A 16,423-nucleotide genomic window follows, 5' to 3' on the forward strand; every position below is an offset into this window, starting at 1 on the left:
ATTGACTGAATGAATAAATAAGCTTTGAAGGACAAATATCAATAGGTAGAACTGAGAGAGCTATTATCTCAAAAGATGAAAAGAGGGATGCCTGGGTGGCTCAGCAGCTGAGCATCTGCCTTTGGCCTAGGGCGTGATCCCAGGGTCCTGGGACGGAGTCCCACATCGGGCTCCCCATGGGGAGCTTGCTTCTCCCTCTGTCTATGTCTCTGCCTCTCTCTGTGTCTCTCATGAATAAATAAATAAAATCTAAACAAAACAAAACAAAAGATGAAAAGAGAGCATTCTAGCTAAAGGGAAAGGAGACAGTATAGGCAAAGAAGTGCTTGGGTGGCTTAGCTTGTTAAACAACGAACTCTTGATTTCAGCTCAGGTCCTCATCTCAGGGTTATGAGTTCAAGTCTCACGCTGGGCTCTATTGCTGGGCATAGAGCCTTCTTAAAAGCATAAGTAAATTTGTTAAAAGAAAAGAAGAGAAACCTTATAAGCAAAGATATAAAAGCGAAAATTAAGGGTAGATTTCCAGGAGAGTGAAATATTTAACAAAGTGAAGCTGGAAAGACTAAGAACTCTTTAGGGAAGTCTGGGGTCTAGAATGGGGAGTCAGTGCTTCACTCTCTTTGCAATTGCCAGATATGTCACATGACCAGAGATACACTTTAGGAGGACCCATCTGGCAGCATTGTGAAGAACACACTAAAGAGAGAAGACAGAGGAGGGATGGAGAACAGTTCAGAGGCTACTGGAACAGTGAAATACAAAGGAGTTAACTCAGTGTGGGGATGGAAGCTCAGAGAGACAATGCAGCTTGACAGTCATTGCACTTGGTCTACATCCCAGCTCCACAGTATCCTAACTGTGGGATCCTAAGCAAGTTGTTCAGTCTTTCTGAATTTCAGTCTCTTTGTCTGTAAAACATGATGATTCAGTGAGGATCCAGTTAGGAAAATAACACTCATGCCGGGTAATTCAATAGAATTTAATAAGGGAAGACAGTCTTACAGACAAAAGAGCTGAAAGACCAGACAGGGGATTAAGCAACTGCAGGAAGCAATGGACTCTTCCAAGCCTGGAACTAAGTGAAGATAGTGCTACCGGAGCCCAGGAGACAGAGCTGTCAATCAGGACCTGTGGGAGCTAGAGGTAGGGAGGAGGTGCAGCCACTGGGTCAGAGCCATGCCCAAAGCAGAAAGAGAAGAGAAACATTCTGGAGTCTCCTCTCTCTCTTCCTTTCCTCCAGTCTCCTCCCAGTAACATCCATTGGCCAAACCTAGACAGAAGTCAGATTCCCAGCAAAGAAACCTGGGAAGGTGATTTGCAAGAATCAACCCCTTGTGATTCACTACTGAATAGAGGAAGAGCAGGGACTGAATTTGAGGCAAACAAGCAACTGAGCAGCACACATGGGTATATAATGGGGGGTTACTGTGAATAGCTCAGTTGAGACTACACACTGGGCCACCACAATCAGTGCCTGGTCAGGGACTATTTTGGCTGGCTTGCTTTCTTTCTTTCTTTCTTTCTTTCTTTCTTTCTTTCTTTCTTTCTTTCTTTCTTTCTTTCTTTCTAGATTTTATATTTTTATTCATGAGAGACACACAAAGAGAGGCACAGTACACAGGCAGAGGGAGAAGCAGGCTCCCTGTGGGGATCCTGATATGGGACTCTATCCTAGGACCCCAGGATCATGCCCTGAGCCAAAGGCAGATGTTCAGCCCCTGAGCCACTGATGCGCCCCTTTCTTACCCCTCTGTCCTCATCTTTTCTAATTTTCCTCTTAATTTTGGACATATTGAAGTATTTCTAGCTTTTAAACTTCACTGTGAACTCTTGTCACTTTGTGACTTGTGCATATTTAGCTCCCTTTGCCCACACAGCATTGTGCCCTTTCCCAATGACTCACATTTCTCCAAATCCCTCTTTCTCTTTGTTATTATCCTAGTTCTGCCTCTGGCTGGATGTCTTCCCTGAGTCCCTCAATGTTTGTTAAATGCCCCTATCTATGCTCTGATAGCATTCTATGCATATCTCCCTCATAGCACCGGGGCAGACGTCTGACAATGATTTTATCTCTTTTAGTTTTCTACTGCTGCATAGCAAATTACCACAAACCTAGCAGTAAAAAACAACACACATTGGGGACACCTGGGTGGCTCGGTGGCTGAGCATCTGCCTTTGGCTCAGATCATGATCCCGGGGGCCTGGGATCTAGTGCTGCATCAGCTCCCTGCAGGGAGCCTGATTCTCCCTCTGCCTGTGTCTCTGCCTCTGTGTGTCTCTCATAAATGAATAAAATCTTAAAAAAAAAAAAAACCCACAACACACATTTATTACTTTATAGTTTCTGTAACTAAGAGGGCAACATGCCCTCTGCACAGGATCTTACCAGGCTGGATTCAAGGTGTTGGCCAGCTGTATCCCTGTCTACAGGCTTGATCAAGGAAAGTTCCACTTCCAAGTTTCCTTGGCAGAATTCATTTACTGCAGCTGTATGACTAAGGTTCCTATTTTATTGCCAGCTGGTGGCCAAAGACCACTCGAAGTTCCCCAAAGATACTTTCAGGATCTTGTTGTATGGCCTGCTCTCCAACATGGAGAGCTTCTGCTCTAGCTTCAAATATCTTTGTCTTCCATCTCCTCAGGCCCCTAGATCCCCTTTTAAAAAAAGAGCTCACCTGATTAGGTTGGACTCACCTGCATTCAAGGAGAGAAAAATTAAATAGCAAATACACACCAAGACTGGTAATCTTCGAGGCCGTTTAGATTTCTGCCTTCCGTACTCTCTTGCTAGATGTGAACTGGTCAAAGACAAGGCTAGTCTCTTATTTGTCATTATATCCCAGAATTGAACAGAATTAGTACCTGACCTCTAATAGCTATTCAGTGAAAGAATGAATACAACAAAAAAAGGAAGGGAACTTGTAGCAGAGGGGGATATTTATTTATTTTTTTAAAAAATTTTTATTTATTTATTCATGATAAACACAGAGAGAGAGAGAGAGACAGGCAGAGGGAGAAGCAGGCTCCATGCAGGGAGCCCCATGTGGGACTCGATCCCGAGACTCCAGGATCACGTCCTGGGCCAAAGGGAGGCGCTAAATCGCTGAGCCACCCAGGGATCTCAGAGGGGGATATTTAAATGCAAAGTTAAATATGACTTGGTAGGTAATGAACATTCAAACCGGAATCCTGGGTCTATCATAGTATCATTTTAAAAAGTTGAAAATCAGGGATCCCTGGGTGGCGCAGTGGTTTAGCGCCTGCCTTTGGCCCAGGGCGCGATCCTGGAGACCCGGGATCGAATCCCACGTCGGGCTCCCGGTGCATGGAGCCTGCTTCTCCCTCTGCCTGTGTCTCTGCCTCTCTCTCTCTCTCTCTCTCTCTGTATGACTATCATAAATAAATAAAAATTAAAAAAAAAAAAAAGAAAATCAAATAGGAAGAATTGGGGGATCCCAGGGTGGCTCAGCAGTTTAGTGCCTGCCTTTGGCCCAGGGCGTGATCCTGGAGTCCCGGGATCGAGTCCCACGTCGGGCTCCCTGCATGGAGCCTGCTTCTCCCTCCTCCTGTGTCTCTGCCTCTCTCTCAATCTCTGTGTCTATCATGAATAAATAAATAAATAAATCTTTAAAAAAAATAGGAAGAATTGGATTGCCTGGGTTGTGGAAGAATGGGTGGATAGAAATAGTATGTTATTTCATACTTCCTATACTGAGTTTGTTTTGCCTATGGTACAACCATATGGAAATTTCCTGACTATCATAAATTAAAAAAAAAGATTTTATTTATTTATTCATGAGAGACACACAGATAGAGGCAGAAACACAGGCAAAGGGAGAAGCAGGCTCCATGCAGGGAGCCCCACGTGAGACTCGATCCAAGGTCTCCAGGATCACGCCCTGGGCTGAAGGTGGCACTAAACTGCTGAGCCCACCTGGGCTGCCCTTATTCCTTCTTTATACATTGACTAGATAAATCCACATGTTTTCAAGAGAATTAAAGTTTTGTGTGTGAAATGTTTGATAAATTGTAGAAATCCAGTTAAATCCCTGCATTTTTTTAGAAAAAAATCTAGATATTGTGCTCACATTCTTTTGCTCCAGATTCATTGGGATTTTTCAAATTACTATTATAAATATGAAATCCATTTAACAATATTACTACGTGACTAAAAAAAACCAATATTACTACATGACTAAAAAACATTCATAATCCCCACTGGGATTGGGAAGTAGTATGTAGTAGCAATGAGTAAAAACTCATTGAAACTCAGGTTGTACTTGTGAAAAAACATAATGTCAGGTTACTTGGGACCTAAATATTTCATGATATTTTGCTAAATATTCATGATAAGATAAAGATAGTTATTTTAATTATTTTAATATTAATAATATTGCACCTAGTTCTTTTTAGAGCAAAAGACAGCAGGTTTATATTTGCATATCTGCCTCCCAGGTTGAGAGGTAAAGCTCAGAATTTCTGTGTCTGCCTACAATCTCTGCTGAGCTCGAAGCACACTTTCTTACGTGGCCCCGGGGACTATGACTGCAGCCTTACTGTCTCCTATTCATTTTCATAAGACAGTCCCAGTAGTCTGTCCAAAATGCACCTTGATTAAATATCCTACCCACTGCACTTAGGATGAAAGGAAAACTCTAGTTGCTGTGTAGGGCACTTTACCAACAGTTTCCTATTGACTTTTCCTGTCTTATATCTTATCACTGTCCCTCGTGATCTTTGCCCCAAGGTCCTACTATGCCCCTCTTTGTGTTCTTTTTGGGAACTGGCTCTTCCGCCACTTTTCTTTACCTGGTTAATGCTAAATCTTCCACCTCCCTCCTCACCATCACCTCCTCATCTACACACCTCCCAACTCCAGGTTGCTTGTTTTCTTTTACAAGTGTATACTCAGCTTTCAGTCTGGTTGGGATTTATTTACACTTTAAAGAAATTATCCCTTTGAAACATACATGCAGTAATTTTGGAGTAGTATAATTTAAACTGCTGGTCTTGCTGACAGCAGAGTTTAGAAATATTTCAGGCTGGCCAAGCAAACAGCCGTCTGTGTTGTGATACAGGCACATTTCCCACCAGTCCCCATCTTAACATTATGTTCCTGCTCCTTTGTACCATGCAGGTGCTCTGAGAATACAGCCTATGAATTTCTGTGAGTCCCAGGTGGTTCACCTGTTTGTCTTTAAATTTTAAGTAAAATCATGGCTGAAAATTGTCAGGTAGCATCCCAGGAGTCCTTCCATGAAGAGGTTGTTTTAAAAATACCCTTTAAAAAAGGAAAAGGAAAAAAAAATTTAAAAAAATTTAAAAAAAAAAGGAAAAGGGTGAGTGGGGGTGGGGATCCCTGGGTGGCTCAGCGGTTTAGTGGTGCCTTTGGTCCAGGGCATGATCCTAGAGTCCCAGGAAAACAAAAAAAAAAAAAACACAAAAAAAGAAAAGGAACCAGAAGAAGGTGTAGCTAATAAGTCTAAATATCTGCATCTCTATTACTTTTCTTTTGTTTATGTCATAATTCTTTTCTTTTTTTAGATTTTATTTATTTATTCATGAGAGACACAGAGAGAGAGAGGCAGAAACACAAGCAGAGGCAGAAGCAGGCTCCATGCAGGGAGCCTGATGCAGGACCTGATCCCGGGTCCCCAGGATCACACCCTGGGCTGAAAGCGGCGCTAAATCACTCAGCCGTCTGGCCTGCCCTATTTATGTCATAATTCTTAAAAATTTAGATATGGTATAATACTATTTTTTTTTAAGCCTGCTTCGGGGCACCTGAGTGTCTCAGTTGGTTAAGTATCTGACTCTTGATTTCGGCTCAGGTCATGATCTCAAGGTTGTGAGATCCAGCCCTGTGTCAGGTTCTGTGCTGGGGGTGGAGCCTGCCTAAGATTGTCTCTCTCTCAGGGTGCCTGGGTGGCTCAGCAGTTGAGTGTCTGTCTGCTTTTGGCTCAGGGAATGCCTTTGGCTCTCATGAATAAATTAAAAAAAAAAAAATTCTGTCTCTCTCCCTCTCTCCCCCTCCCTCATCCTCCCTGTAGTAATCTCTACACCAATATAGGGCTTGAACTCAGGACCTCAAGAGAAAGAGTCACATGCTTTTCTGACCCAGCCAGTCAGGTGCCTCAGAAAGGCAACTTTCTTTTTTTTTTTTTTTAAGATTTTATTTACTTATTCATGAGAGAGAGAGAGAGAGAGGCAGAGACACAGGCAGAGGGAGATGCAGGCTCCACGCAGGGAGCTGGATGTGGGACTCGAGGCTGTGCCTCCAGGAACAGGCCCTGGGCCGAAGGCGGCGCTAAACGGCTGAGCCACCCAGGCTGCCCGAGATAAGTGTTTTTAAATAACCTACCATCTTTCCGGAAATTAATCAATAGAAGTATGCATTGGAATTGGTTATTTACTTGTTTGTTTCTGCTAGGCACTGGAACCTTTGTTATTGATATGATAGGACACTGCCTTAGGAATATACTCATAAATGGAATGGACTACTCTCTGAAGCAAAATTACATTATCTTTTACAAAAAAAATTCTTTGCAAAATTACATCTTTCAGCTCCAAAAGCAGAAAAATAAAATTATCAAACTTTCACTGTCAGCCTTATTTACTAAGCTAACCACAGTTTGAAGGTATTAGGAAGTAGTATGGGGTGGTAAAAAGGAACATGATAAAGGAAAAAAGTTTTAGATAGAGTGGTAAAGACCTTTAGATTATAACATATTGTTATGCGCAATATATTACAATAAAATGTAAGTTCCATAACAAAAAGGTTAAAATATTTGTTATGATTAGAGTAGATACCAATGTCTATTAGAAACTTTTAAGAACTACACAAACACCCGTCTGTCAGAGGTGATTCCTGCTCAGAGATGACCTCCAAAGCTTTCATCTAGAGGCATACCAAATTTCATCAGGGACACTTTCTTTTTTTTTTAAACATTTTTTTTTGATTTTTATTTATTTATGATAGTCACAGAGAGAGAGAGAGAGAGAGAGGCAGAGACACAGGCAGAGGGAGAAGCAGGCTCCATGCACCGGGAGCCCGACGTGGGATCCGATCCCGGGTCTCCAGGATCGCGCCCTGGGCCAAAGGCAGGCGCCAAACCGCTGCGCCACCCAGGGATCCCCATCAGGGACACTTTCACCATTTTAGCTGTTAAGGTAAACCACATCGATATCATCACGGGCGCCCAGGGAGTAGAAAGAAGAGTTAGATTTTGGAAAACAATCCCTGGGAAATTAAGTAACCAAAGGTTCAATTTGGAAATGCAAATATCTATTGATTAGGTTTTCAGTCAACACCTTCATGTACACAATGAAGGAGTAAAGAGGGACAAAGCAATAGCAACAAGGAGGAGGAGGAGGGGGAGGGAGAGAAATACAGAGGGCATGAGGGGGTTCTTTTCATACATTATATTAATTCACACTTAATTTATATTACACTTGAAATGCAATCTTCTTCACCCAAATACTTTAACCTACTTTAAACCATTACCATACCACAGACCCGCTGAGCCACTCAGTGTCATCTTTCGGCATCTGTTTCAGTGAGGAAGGTGAGAAGGCCCAACGACGACTTTTGATGCTTTCTGTGTGGTCCTAGATGGAGTCGGGTAGCGTCCTGACTAGACCTCGGCTTTCGCCTCTCCTTTGGTTCTGCTTGGCAGCGCCCCTAGCCCCACGAGGACTTTCTGGCGTTGAGCTGGTGCAACGCAAAGAACCCAGAGGCTGGATTCAGGAGATGTTTCCCATGCCACTTTGTCGCTTGCGACCCTGGGCACCACGCTTAATTTTTGGCTCGTCGGTTTCATTATTTGGGGAACGGCAATAATGATGTATCTGTTTTATAAGGTTGTGAAGAGTCGGACCTGTGGGTGAAAAGCCCTTTAAAAACTGGAAAACACTCTCCAGATGTGAGTCGTTATCTCCTTTGAAGGACACAATCTGTTTCAGTTGTATAGGAAATTGCAGAAAGAAGGCTCCTCGACACTTAGGACTTGACCCTGAGCTGAATCTCTGTAAAACGGGAGGGTGCTTGCGCCCCACATCAGCCGGGGGCAGGGTCACCCACGCTGCCCGGGCGGTCGCTGCAGTATCCGTCCGCGGCGGCCGCTCCCCCTCGATCCTCCCACAGGTTTCCCGAGGAGGGCGGCGAGGTTCCTAGCTGCTTGGGTGGTGCCAGCCAGAGGGCGTGGGCTGGGCGGATCCGCGTGGGCTGCAGGGCTGCAGGGGGGCGGGGCCGCGGGGCTGCGGGGCGGGGCTGCGGGGCGGGGCTGCAGGGCGGGGCGGGGCTGCGGAGCTGCGGGGCGGGGCTGCGGGGCTGCCGGGCAGGGCTGCAGGGCGGGGCTGCGGGGCGGGGCTGCAGGGCGGGGCGGGGCTGCGGGGCTGCCGGGCACGGGCTGCAGGGCGGGGCTGCAGGGCGGGGCGGGGCTGCGGAGCTGCGGGGCGGGGCTGCGGGGCTGCGGGGCGGAGCTACAGGGCGGGGCGGGGCTACCGGGCAGGGCTGCAGGGCGGGGCTGCGGGGCGGGGCGGGTCTGCGGGTCTGCGGGGAGGGGCTGCAGGGCGGGGCTGCGGGTCTGCGGGGCGGGTCGGGTCTGCGGGGCGGGTCTGCGGGGCTGCGGGGCGGGTCTGCGGGGCTGCGGGGCGGGGCGGGGCTGCAGGGCGGGGCTGCGGGTCTGCGGGGCGGGTCGGGTCTGCGGGGCGGGTCTGCGGGGCTGCGGGGCGGGTCTGCGGGGCTGCGGGGCGGGGCGGGTCTGCAGGGCGGGGCTGCGGGGCTGCGGGGCGGGGCGGGTCTGCAGGGCGGGGCTGCGGGGCTGCGGGGCGGGTCTGCAGGGCGGGGCTGCGGGGCTGCGGGGCGGGTCTGCAGGGCGGGGCTGCGGGGCTGCGGGGCGGGTCTGCAGGGCGGGGCTGCGGGGCTGCGGGGCGGGTCTGCAGGGCGGGGCTGCGGGGCGGGGCTGTAGGGCGGGGCTGCGGGGCTGCGGGGCGGGTCTGCAGGGCGGGTCTGCGGGGCTGCGGGGCGGGTCTGCAGGGCGGGGCTGCGGGGCTGCGGGGCGGGTCTGCAGGGCGGGGCTGCGGGGCTGCGGGGCGGGCCTACGGGGCGGGGCGGGCTCTCCAGAGGAGGGCGTGGCCTCGCCTCCCGGGCGTCCCGGCGCAGCCCGCGCGCGGAGCTTGCGAGCCAGCGAGCGGACTGGCGCGCGTCCCCTGCGCCCTCGGCCGCCGCCTGCGCGCGTCGCGGGCGCAGCTGCGTTTTGGGCCCCGCGGGCGGCGAGCCCAGGCCGGTGCGAGCCGCCTCGGGATCCCGGGAGCACGCGTTCGCCTGCGCTCTCCGCGCCCGCGCCCCTTCCCCACCGCAACAGGTCCGGGGAAGGCGGAGGTGGCGAGGGCGCACGACTCGAGACTGGAGGAGCCAGGGGCAGGAAGGTGAGCGGAGCCCCGTGCGCCCCGGGCCGGGGTCAGCCTCGCTGGGAGCGCCGCAGCCGCCGGCTGCTGGGACGCCCAGCCCTCCCCGCCTTGCTGCCTGCTTCCCAGCACCGCTGACTCAAGTAGCTGGCGTTCCCACTTTTCCGGTGGGAACCTTCGGGGGGGAACGGGGAAAGAGACGCGGAGCTCGCGTCGCCCTTATTTGCAAATCCCAGGCAGATAGAGCCTAGAAAAACTGGGGGAGGAGCGGTGGGAACCACAGGAAGAGCCCAGACCCATTTTCTTTCCCCACTCCCCCAAATCAGACATCTGCTGGTGCGCCCCGCGTTTTGCGGAAGGATGTTGGGTTTTGGAACCTGGCGTCGGGATTGCGTAATACAAGTGTCCCAGAAGTTTCTCGGGGAGTAAACCAGGGGCTTTTCTCTCTTCCAACCCGCGTCCTCCAGTCCTCGTCATTGTCACCCCTCCCCCTTGCGTCTAGCTGAGCTAATTTGGTGGTTCCAACCCAGTCTAATTGCGATTGGGAGGGAGGCTCGTGGCGGTGGTCCGCAGCCTCGAGGGAGGGAGGGGAAAGTTGGAGGCACCTCCTGAGACTTGCCCCTGGGGCGCCGGGGGACGGCCTCTGCAGAACGTGGAACTGGTGAATTTCTCATAGTTTTTTCCGCCGGTATCTGGTCCTCCTGTGACTGCTGCTTTCGACCCCTCCGACGTTGCAAGCGCAGGGTCATCGAATTAAAAAAGGAGCTGGAGAGTTGTGTGAGTCGTAGCTACCTCAGCGTAACGGTAGTTATATTAATGAATCTTCCAGGGACCTTCGGGCGTCTTGATAGTTGCTCACTAGGTTGGTCTTCCAGGAGTTTCTACGCTCACTTACTCCCCATTATTGTCATGCAAATTGTCCCTGGAAGGCCTTTGGCTTTGGAGGTGGAGAGGTGTCCGCATCTTCCGGGAGCTAGTCTGTTGCGGGGGGCGGGGAGGGGGGTGCGGGGGGTGCGAGAGGCGCTTGCACAGCATGTTTTGCTGTTTTTTAAAGTGTGGGATGGGGCAGTTTTAACCCAGTGGGTGCACGCTGAGAGCTGTGAGTGGGGGGTGACCTATCATCAAGGAACCCGACAGATTTAAAACCTTAAAGGCGAAACCATGATTAAGGCGAAGACTTAGTGTGTTCCCTGGGACGGTTGCAAAGTGGAAAAAAAGCTCAAAAATTAAGACACAGAAACATCAGGCGAGGGAGAGGCCTGAGCAGTGTGGGGGATTTTGCTTGTGAAAGATTATTTCAGAGCAAAGACATGCAGAGTTCGTGGAAGGTAGGCAAAGGTGGGATATTTCTGGAGCTACGTGTGTCAGACTCCGGGTGGAGATAGAAGGCACGGAAAAGAAAAAAAGGCCTTTGGACTGTGAATCCAGTTCTGCTCAGAGGCTTGAGAATACCTAGGCATGGCCCTGTTTCAGTGTTTACTTCCTCTGTCTAATGTATTTCCTTAGCTTGCCTTTCATCTTCAGTGGAAAGTATTCCTTGAGTGGATAATCTGGAAATAAATTCGCAGGAGAGTTGAAAATTCTGGATGATTCCGGTGCTTTAATTTAAAGGTGTTGTCTCTTTCTTGCCAATGTCAGAAAATACTGTTTTTGAAGATAAATATGCAGAAAAGGAATGTAGAATATTAAAGAATGACCCAAGAGAATGGAGACTAGGAGAGAAAGCAAGAGAATAACTCATAATACTAGTTGTGTAAAACTAGAGAAACCAATTTGAGTTTAGCTAAATAGAGAGAGAACCACAGAAGGGACTCGAGATCTTTAAGACAAAGAGGTATTGAAGGGTGGGACACAAGGCTTTGAAAAAAATGAGTTTAGGTGCACTTAGTGGCTTAGTCAGTGGTGTCCAACTCTTGATGTCACCTCAGGTCTCGATCTCAGGGTTCTGAGATCAAGCCCCTCGTTGGGCTCCCTGCTGGCTCTGGAGCCTACTTAAAGAAAAGGAGTTTAAATTTTGGGGGCTTCTCCTCTTTTTCTTAAATTTTTCTAAATATAACATACAGGGATGATGAGATTGGGGGTGTAGGACTTGTTAGTGTGAATGAACTTTATGCTTTCCACCTGCGGAAAGAAAATGAACTGTTATTTATCAGAGTTAATATGTTTTATTCATTCGTTGTAGTGGCTTTGACATTTGTGATTTGCTTAATTCTTCAACTTTGTAAAAATACAATTTTGAAGAATCACAGTGTGTTAAATTAGAATACAAAAATCAGAGACTGTGAATTTATGGTCAGAAAAGCCCAGTGATTTTAAACATTGCTTTCTCTTGCAAAATGCGGAGTATGCATGCATTTTTTGCCACCAGAAGTCACTGTTTCACTGTGGGGTTATAAAACTAACTACTTTGAGGTAGTTAAGACTACATCAAAACTGGCTGTCTCTGTCTCTCCTATTTCCTATCTGGTTTGAATTTTGAAGGAGTGCATTGAGCTAACAGTTACTGCTTTATTAACTAAGATTCTCAGTTGGATTTTGGATTAAATTTGGTTTTCATTTTTAAAAAAATTATTTATTTTTGCAAGAGGGGAGAGAGAAAGGAAGCAGATTCCCCACTGAGCAGGGAGCCCAATGCTGGGCTGGATCATAACCCCAGCAGAAGGCAGATGCCCAACCAGCTGAGCCACCCAGGTACTGTTGGATTAAATTTGGAAGAGTACTCTTCAATTAAGTTACATAATGAGTTGCATGTTTGAATGTCCATAATTCACTGTAGCTATGTGATTGTTCAGTTGGAGTTATAGTGCCTTGAGTTACTAGATGGGTAAAAAAATTAAGTTTAGAAAAGGCAAACTTGTTTTCAATATCGCTTTCCTTTCTTTCCAATTTAAAAAAAAAATTATTTTAGAGAGTGTGTGTGCGCACAAGCAGGAGGGGCAGAGGAAGAGGGAGAGAGAATCTCAAGTGGATTATGTGCTCAGTCTGGAGCTGGGTGCAATGCTTGATTCCATAACCCTGAGATCACAACCTGAGCTGAAGTTGGTCACTTAATCAACTGCATCACCCAGGCACCCCTCAATATTTTTAAGAAGCAAGTGAAAGGAGTTTCATACTCAACTGTAATTGTGTTTTCATCAAACAAATTTCCATAGTCATTTATGAAGTTAATTGGCTGTTACAAATTTTAAGGTGGACTTATGCATTCACTTTTTAAAAGGTAGGGCCAATTTATGATAAATATTTTGATCGTTATAAGATGCAGGGAACAATGTACCTTGCAGGTGTCTCTGAAAGTATGAAACATAGTTGGGATAGTGTCCTTACTATTAAAGCCTTGCACTGAAAGCTGACCTTCAACTTGAATTTATTTGCCAACTTAGATATGTCTGTTGAAGCTGAAAGCTTGTGAAGTTCCCGATTTCAAGAACTTTAGATTATTAACTAATTTTTCAGGACACTGAGAAAGTATGTTGGAGAGAGTAAATTAAGGAACTGCATTCACATAAATACACAAAGTTTTGTAAATTATATTTTCCTCATTATAAATTCTGTTCCCAAACAATACTTAATTGGCTGAAATTTTCTAGCTGTCTTTCTCTTTTTTATACACAGTAGTGGTTTATTTAATATTTGCTGACTTGAATCTCAGATTTCATTAAAAGAGACTGCATAAACCCTGTAATCCATTTATTAAAAGTCTACCACAGTGCAGAAGTAAATGTGAAATATGTAGTTCTTTGTAGGTACGCATCCTTTATTCCTGACTATTGATGTATGTACAACAGATTATTGTAGACTTGAATCTCTGAGGTTCTAAGGCTATGGGGTTGCTAATAGGAGTTTCTGTTTTATGCCTTAGGATAGAACTCCTTCAGTAGTGTTCTCCAGAGGAAGAAAATCAGCTGATTTTCTTAAATTAGCTGGCCCATTTTAAACATGACTAAGGATTTCTTGTTAGAGTGACTTTTTCTTATTAAAAGGCTGAAATTATTGTGATAAGTGGAGCCCAGAGGAGTCAATTACATCACTGATATAATACCTCATATTCATTCCTTATACCTCATAAGTACTGGCATAAAGTAAGCCAGGCAGTACTTTAAGCTTTGCAGAGACTGTGATAATGCCATGATCAAGAAAAAGAAAGAGCTCATGCAGGTGGACTTAATATTCATGTAGCATAAAAGCCATTTGAAAGCAACAGCTTTCAAATAATGTATCATTTAAGCCTAATTGCAGCTCTAAAGTTGGAGTTCATTTTCCATTTTAAAATCAGGAAATTGAGTTGAAGAAGTTAAATGACTTGACTCTGTGACTCAAAGCCTGGTGCCCTTTCCACTATGGTACACTGAGTTGGCTTTGTTGATATGTGGTTTCCTGTTTTTCAAGAATTACAGCTTGACTCTAAAATATAAATAGTGTTTCTCCTTGGCTAAGTAATTCTTTCTGATCATTATGGGAATAAAAAAGCAGGTATTTTCATTTAGCATTCTGGATATATTATTTGTGACTCCAAAGGAAAATATTATGTAGGCCTACAAAAAGGGCATGTGATGTTTATTTGTACCATATAAAGATCCTTACCTTCTAAAAGAATTATATACAAGGGCTTATGAACCATCTCCCTTAGTATTTGAAATCTGTTCAAGTTATGAAAGGTCAGTCACATTCCTATGTGAATCAGAATATACCCATATCATTTCCTTCAATCTTATAGATTCAGTGAATATATGCAGTATAGCAGTGGTTTTCAAACTTATTGTCAGAATCTTATGGAAGACTTGTTAAAACACGTCTACCCTGCCCACACACCCAGATTTTTGATTCAGTAGGTCTGGGGTAATGCCCAATAATTTGCAATTATAACATGTTCACAGGTGATGTTGATGGTGCTAGTTCTGGAACTACACTATGAGAACTACTGCCATTTAGCAGAGAATTTAAAAATTTTAAAGCATGGTTATCGAGCCAGACAGCTTGGGCTTAAATCTTGCATTTGTCGCCTACTAGCTATCACACCTTAGCAAATTACTTAACTTTTTGTCAAAAACTGAAGGCTCTGAGATTTACCCTACTTTCAAGCTAACAAGTTAACCTGCCACAGTTTCATGAGCTCTTGGGAATGACTTTATTACTCATAATAATAGCTATTGCCAGAGTATCAACATTTTCTTACACTGGTTCCTTAAGCCCCAGTTTCCAAAGCGAGATGTCGAGAGAGTCATGACACCTGAGAAAAAAAATGAGTTGCATTACAGGAAAGGAATCCTGGGCTTACGGAATCCTAAACTTTTATAATGGGCGGTAAGTATGCCTGCCCTTTGCTCCAGAGAGGGAGACATTATTTTGTTTATACTGCACCGTAAACATGTTGCCCTGTGCTGTAGGAGACACAATCTCTATTTTCCAAGGCTGTTCTCTATACGAACATCTTTGAAGACTGTCTAGAACAAATGCAGTTGGTGCCTCTGCTTGTACCATACGCAGAAATGCCATGGACCGATGGAGAACTGGCTTCTATCACTTTTCCATTCCCTTACAACATGGGGTTAATAAGACTTATTCTTGGGCAGCCTGGGTGGCTCAGCAGTTTAACGAAGCCTTCAGCCCAGGGCGACACCTTCAGCCCAGGGCATGATCCTGGAGACCCAGGATGGAGTCCCATGTTGGGCTCCCTGCATTGCATCGAGCCTGCTTCTCCCTCTGCCTGTGTCTCCTGTGTCTCTCCCTCTCCCTCTCTGTTTCTCTCATGAATAAATCTTTAAAAAGAAAAAAAAAGACTTACTCTTTTTTTATTTTATTCATTCATGAGAGACAGAGAGGCAGGATCCATACAGGGAACCTGATGTGGGACTTGATCCCAGGACTCCAGGATCACACCCTGGGCCGAATGCAGGTGCTAAACTGCTGAGCCAGCCACCCAGGGATCCTCATTCTTTTTTTTTTTTTTTTTTTTAAGATTTTATTATTTATTTATTCATGAGATACAGAGAGAGAGAGAGAGAGAGAGAGAGGGGCAGAGACACAGGAGACACAGGCAGAGGGAGAAGCAGGCTCCATGCAGGGAGCCCGATGTGGGACTCAATTCCAGGTCTCCAGGATCAGGCCCTGGACTGAAGGTGGTGCTAAACCGCTGAGCCCCCCGGCCTTCCCTGGGACCCTCCTCATTCTTAATAAGATCTTCCTTACTGGGTAATTGAGCAGATTAAAGATACTAAAATTTGTCAGGTACTTGGAGCAGAACAATATATGCTACATAAATAGTTCTTGTTATTACTCCTGAAGGAAAATGTGTGTGTGTTTAATGGTATTACTTTATAAGATGAATAAAGCAATTATTGAGTATCCCTAACTTTGAGTTTGTTCCAAGGAACTTCTTTAATGAGTCTAAATTTTAAAATGGGATAATGCATTATTTTACCAGCCCATGGGGAATGAAACTTTTACTACCAATATTCATGTATTCTTTCATGTTTCTCTGCCTCATTATGATTATATAGAACATGTGACTAATTCTGGGGGTCCCTGGCCAGCTCAGTCCAATGAGCACCTGACTCTTGAAGAGTATGCAACTCTTGATTTCAGGGTCATGAGTTTGTGCCCCACGTTAGGTGTAGAGATTACTTAAAAAAAACAAACAAACAACATAAATTTTTATTTTTAAAAATTTTTTAAAGATTATTTATGTATTTGAGAGAGAGGTAGCATGAAGTGGGGGGAGGAGCAGAGGAAAAAGAGAAGCAGACTCCTTGCTGAGCAGGGAGCTTGATGTGGGTCTTGATCCCAGGACCTCAAGATCATGACCTGAGCCAAAGGCAGACCCTTAGCCAACCAAGCCACCCAGGAGCCCCCTGTAAACTTTAAACAACAGTAACAACAACAAAAAGTCATGTGATTAATTCTGTACAGTGGGCTCTCTGTGGGAGTAACATGCATTTCTGAGCTAAAGCATTTAAGTGGCTCTTGTGAGGCCCTCCAGCTCTCTTTTACTATGGCAGACCCTGAAGCTCCGTTTTGA

General features: G+C 45.9%; 1 protein-coding gene across 2 annotated transcripts in view; it reads left to right on the top strand.

The window, feature by feature from the left end:
* The first annotated feature begins 9,254 nt into the window (after positions 1-9,254).
* The window catches only part of AFF1 (ALF transcription elongation factor 1), a 201,017-nt gene continuing 193,848 nt past the window's right edge, over positions 9,255-16,423 (top strand). The window contains exon 1 of one of the 2 annotated variants that reach the window (XM_072810039.1): positions 9,255-9,429. The gene's annotated coding sequence lies outside the window, so the exon portion shown is untranslated. The remainder of the gene's footprint in view (positions 9,430-16,423) is intronic. The other variant, XM_072810037.1, reaches the window with a different exon arrangement.

The sequence above is a fragment of the Canis lupus genome, chromosome 33 (assembly GCF_048164855.1).
Source record: "Canis lupus baileyi chromosome 33, mCanLup2.hap1, whole genome shotgun sequence".
Taxonomy (NCBI): Eukaryota; Metazoa; Chordata; class Mammalia; order Carnivora; family Canidae; genus Canis; species Canis lupus.